At 38.1% G+C, this 5,534-nt stretch overlaps 1 protein-coding gene and 1 long non-coding RNA gene across 3 annotated transcripts in view; both read left to right on the forward strand.

The window, feature by feature from the left end:
* LOC109303855 overlaps positions 1 to 771 on the forward strand; it is an 8,449-nt gene extending 7,678 nt beyond the window's left edge. The window contains exon 3 of the long non-coding RNA XR_002099245.1: positions 760 to 771. This is a non-coding gene — a long non-coding RNA (uncharacterized LOC109303855). The remainder of the gene's footprint in view (positions 1 to 759) is intronic.
* The window catches only part of CTNNA2 (catenin alpha 2), a 1,036,033-nt gene that overhangs the window by 383,348 nt on the left and 647,151 nt on the right, over positions 1 to 5,534 (forward strand). The window lies entirely within an intron of this gene.

Raw genomic sequence — 5,534 nt, forward strand, 5'->3', positions numbered from 1 at the left:
CTTCAAAAAGGGGAGGAAGGAGGACCCGGGAAACTATAGGCCAGTTAGTCTTACCTCGATCCTGGGTAAGCTTTTTGAGAGAATTATTCTGGCACATGTTATTCTGGGTCTGGGACATTAGCTTTATTGTCTGGTGTTCCTTCCTGAGTCCCCTGCCCAAAACAATATATTTTCCTTCTTTTTTGGTAGTATACCACCCTCTTGTATCTATAAACTAAACATTTATGGCAATATATAGAATTTTAGAAACCTCTAGCTTAGTTGTTGGGAACAGATGTTGTTTACTATGATTCCTTCCATTTGGTAGCCATGCACACTATAGATGGATAGTATCAATTTAAGGTTTAATATGTAAGTAATGGGATTAGGCAATTCAATCCACATGCACACAACAACTGATTCCCTTCACTCGGTAGTTTTCTATATATATGGGAGAGGGAAATACCAAGTGGAAGGAATCAAAGCCCGTGTATATTGAATTACATATCTCATTACTTACATATTAAGCCTTAAATTGTTACTTCGCTGGTCTATTTTTATCCGGTTTTGTTCTACACTTCAAATATGATGATGTGTGACTTTATATTATCACTTCATTTTAACTCTTGCTTTTATAATGAAATGAATGTATTGTTTTAAAATATCTTTAACATGTTTTTCTTTGCCATGTCATAAAGGTCTTGCCAATATTGAAACAATTATTATGTTCTAACAGATAAATTGTTCTTTAAATGGTTTCTTTCCCCATAGAGTTGATAGTACTTTTTGATGCATAGTGAAATTTTGGAAACCTGAAAGCTAATACTAGTTTGGGGTTCACAAAATGAGTTTGTTGCATTAATCTACAAGGGATATCTTCACATTACCCAATCATTATAAAAACTACACTTTCTGTATTTTACTGTGGATTGGATAAATCTTTTCTGGATGCTTGGCAGTAGATAGAACATCATGATAGGTTTTATTTCCAGCGGAGCTGTGAGACAGTTTTGTACTCAAGAGTTCATAATTCGTGGTAATCTGATGCCACATACTTTATACGTACATAGTGTCTAATTTTATCTTTTATTTGATGAGTCATGAGAGAGTTGGAAAATTGAAACAGGCCTGATAATGTAATGTATGGTGGGTCAAAGGGAGAAATGCTAAAATTTGTTGGGGGAAAATTTTTCTCTCTCTCTCTTGTGCCTGGGATGAATATGTAAAGGATATTGTGACACAGTGATGCATGCTACATGTGATTCTACATTGCCATAGCAACATGGCAACGTAGCATCCACAGGCAAAAACCATCATGCCGCAGCCACATCGCCGTGGCAACACACTTCCTCGTTATAGCATGTTGTTATGGCAAAGTAGCAGCTAAAAATAACCGTGCGGTATGGGCTGTTACTGCACTGTCATTTAGTACTTCCAAAAGTACAAAAGGAAGTACTAAATGACAGCGCAATAACAAAGGCACCATAGGGACACGTGTAGACCCACCCAGTGAGCAACAAAGACACAAAAGCAGCAGCATCCCTAAGAATTAAGGATGAAAAAAACAGAGTTCAATGAAGGCCGGGTATCTGTTGACAGAGGTAGGAAGAAAATGTAAATAATATTATGTCTTTAAGAAATCATTCAGATGAATATATGTATAAATATAGTCTATATTCTCTATGTATGATTTGTTATAATAAATGTGCAGAAGGCAGAAGGAGCTGTTGTTGGGATGGGTACCCACAGTGTTGTCATCCTGTAATCGGAAAACCAACCGCACAATAGCAAAGAAATGGGCCATTAACTTGAGGGATTCCACATGCCCCAAGAAGGAAAGACATTTCTAGCGGATTTGTAAATTTGTCAGCAATGCTGATGGGGATTTGGGGGGAGGACTGAATTTTTTCATTGGTTTGGCTTATTCCAGGCTTTGGGAGAGTCCAGGTCCCCACTGGTCCTGGCTGGTGGGAGGTGGGCTGTCGCCAGGTGAAGGGTGAGAAACACTATTTTCCTGTTTTGTCTTCAAATTTTATGGTCACTTTTTCTTGTATAATTCTTTTCCCCCATATAATAAATCCTTTTGTCATTTCACCTCTTCACCGATTGCCTACAGGAAAGCATGATCTCTGGGCTAGTGACGTTCCTGTTCTATGGAAATGGGGATATAAAATTCTTTTACAGCCCAAGGTTGTGAAAGCTGGCAGAGCTGGCAAGATTCCTCTGCTGTAGCTGTGGGGTCCAGTAAGAGCAGAAGAACCAAGACTTGTATCCTTGTCTGTCAGTTTCTTGGTATCCTTGTCTATTAAGGCCATGGTGTTATCCCAGGACAAACCTTGGCCTGTTCCTTAGGAAAAGCAACAGGACGATAGGGAGAATCTTGGGGTGCTGGGCACATACAATAAGTGGATTTGAGACACCCACCATCTAATTCCTCCTACTCTTGTCTGTCTTCTCTTTTTCTTGAGAATTTATGTTTTTAGTAGGATTAATATTGTTTAAGTTGGGAAAGCTATATCAGCAATTTCCAAGTATGTTTTGTTGAACTTTTATCAGTGATGACGGTATTATCTTCTCTTGTCTTCAGCCTTGCCTGGGATAGTGTTTCCAGTTTGGGGCCCTGCACCTCAAGAAGGCTGTGGACAAGTTGGAAAGAGTTCAGTTTAGAGTGACAGAAATGATTAGAGGTCTGGAAAGCAAGACTTATAAGGAGAGGCTGAAAGCTAGGGCTGTTTTGTTTTGAGAAGAGAAAACTCAGTGGGGGATTTGATAACCATCTTAAAATACTTAGAGGGTGATTGTAGGGAGTCTGAATATAGGGTTTCTTTCTGTGGCTGTAGGGGACAGGACTATGAGCAATGGATTCTAGCTGCAGCAAAGGAAATTTAGGTTGGAGATTTATGGGAGCTCCTGACTGATTTTGCTCAAGCATTGGAATAGGTTACCTAGAGAAGCTGTAGCATCTTCATCCTTGTGCTTTTTTTAAGACCGGTTTAGACGGACACTTGGCTGGGATGGTCTAGCCAGGGACAGTCCAGACTTGAGTAGGAGGCTGGACTAGGTGATGACGCAAGTTCCCTTCCAGAAGATTTTTCCTATTATGCTATGGTGCTAGGAGCTGCACCGAGCAGCTGCGGTTTCAGAGGTGAAATAGGTAGATGGAAGTAGCAGCTTCTCAACACAATGGTGTTCACAGATAGCTTAGGGTGACACCTGAACAATGGTGAAAATTCTGTTTTAAAGGAAAATAATATAACAAAGAGTTGTTTTTTTTAATGTGACTTACTAGAAACAGACCATCAAGAAAGATTCTGCATAGCAGATGCATAACAGGAAGGAAAACAACATATTTTAAAATTCTTTAATCAGCTTTTACTAATGATAAATATAGTTAAAATGCATGTGTGGGAAATTCAGTGTTATGGCTACTATTTGTGCTTTCCCTGTGGAAGATGTCTTTTTTATATTATTTATGATGCAGTTGGTAAATAGAATAACTGTTAGCCAGTATTTTTCTTGAATAGTATCATAGATGCTAAGCAGTAAGTTTACTGTGTATCTTGGTGCTGTTGAAACACCCAAAGATGTATTGCATTTATTCTTGACAGTGTCCTTTCTCCCTGACCACTCTGTGGTTTGTGGTCCCAATAATCATTGGAAGTATTTTTAATTGTACCCATTTTTTATTAGCTTACTTCCACAGAGCAGAGTACTTAGCACCTTTTTTTTTTGTCATTCATTTCTTTGAGGATGGATTATCATTGCATGCAATTTTCTTTTGATGGACAAAAGTGCACAAAGTGAGGTTATTTCGAGGCTGTTTATTGTGGTGCTTGCTTTTGAATTCCCAAGTGCCCAGATGCTATAATCATGAGCATATAAAAACCCGTAAATTAACCGGCATATATTTGATTACCATAACTTTTAATAAAGTAGAGCAGGGGAGCAGAAATTAATAGACATGCTTTTTTTGGAAGCAAGAGTTGTCAGGAGGCAGTCCTTTGGGGGAGCATAGCACGAGGAGGGTTTAGCAAAGTGTTATGCTGAAATTCTAACAAGTTTGGTGTAAACAAGAGCCTGGGCGTACTCAGTTTTCATTGCCCTGTCTATATTTAATCAAGCAATGTAAATATGCAGATGTGTTTATTTTCTGTTGATCATGACACTATTTTTTTTAAATTTATTTTTAAGTGTTAGATAAGTAATGCATCATACCAATATGGTTTTGAATATTTGAAGAAGCCTTGTTTGGAAGAATCCAATGATATTTTAAAATACGGTAGTGTTTTATGCTTCTTGTTTTATGCATAAAGATGCATCTTTATAAACTAGTGCTTTTTGATTCTTCTTTTTGACAATTGAAGTGTAGTGCCTGAAGTAGCCATGAGATTAGAGGCATGTAGTATTATATGCAAAACAAAGCAGCTGGTAGCTTATTTAAAAATACCATTATAAATTCTTTGGGCTGGGGAGATGTTAGATGTGAGGCTTGCAGCAAACAACAGGCAAAAGCAACAAGTTAACTTTGTTGCCATGTAGCATTTTCAATCCGGTGTTTTGGGGGACTTTACAACGGTGACGAGATAAACGTTGGAACACTGCTGTCGCATCAATCAAGCAAGTTCTTACTTTGCGGAGATGGAAACGGAGCCATGAAGTAGCCAAGTGCATTGCTGGCATCACACGCAGGAAGTCTGGCACAGAATGGATTAGAGAGATTCCTGGCTTCAGCTCTTTCAGGACACAAGCGTACAAGGAAAGGCAATTCCAACCCCAGCTGTTTGAAGGATGTATGGGAAAGGGCAGAGTGCATTGCTTCGCGTGTTATGAGGGTGTGTAACAAGGTGTGAAACCAATACAGGTACAACCTGGATACCAGAAAACTAAAAGACATTTTAGGTTTAATACCAAAAAACCAAAATGTCCTAACAATGGTATCTATTAGAGTGCAGAATAATCTTCTAAAGAAATTTATTTCAACCTCCTTGTTTAAAACCACTATTGTGAGAAAAAAAAAAATCAGTAGCTATTATAGGAAATACACCTACACTGGCGAGATATGAATTAAGAACTTAATATGCCCCTTCCATTTCTATTGTCTGTGATATTTATGTGTTTTGGGGACCTTGGTAACTTGCCTGTTTGTCTTTTAATTAGAACTAGCAAATATACATATACTGGAGATTTTCGACTCTCTCCACATTTTGTAGGGTTCAACTCTGAGACTGAGTTAAACAGTAGGGGTGGAAGGGCACTAGAACATACTAATTATCAATCTTTTTTTTGGAACAGTGGAATTATTTCTGAATGTAATGAACCTCAGCAGCTTGGTTCAATGATGTTGGAATGTATTTGACTGCCAGTTGTTAAATGAGCCTTTATTTTCTAAGAGTGGGAGAAGAACATTCAGCAGAAGAGGGAACAGATGATGTTTATTTTAAATAGGCAAATTAAACTGTCACAAATATCATTAAGGTTAATTTCTTAATAGACAAACTTCTCGTGATTTCTGTCAGAGCAGGTTTGAACCTGTTCGGGGTTTTTTTTTTTTTTTT

Source organism: Gavialis gangeticus, unplaced genomic scaffold (genome assembly GCF_001723915.1).
Source record: "Gavialis gangeticus isolate Ggan-Ray unplaced genomic scaffold, GavGan_comp1, whole genome shotgun sequence".
Classification (NCBI taxonomy): domain Eukaryota; kingdom Metazoa; phylum Chordata; order Crocodylia; family Gavialidae; genus Gavialis; species Gavialis gangeticus.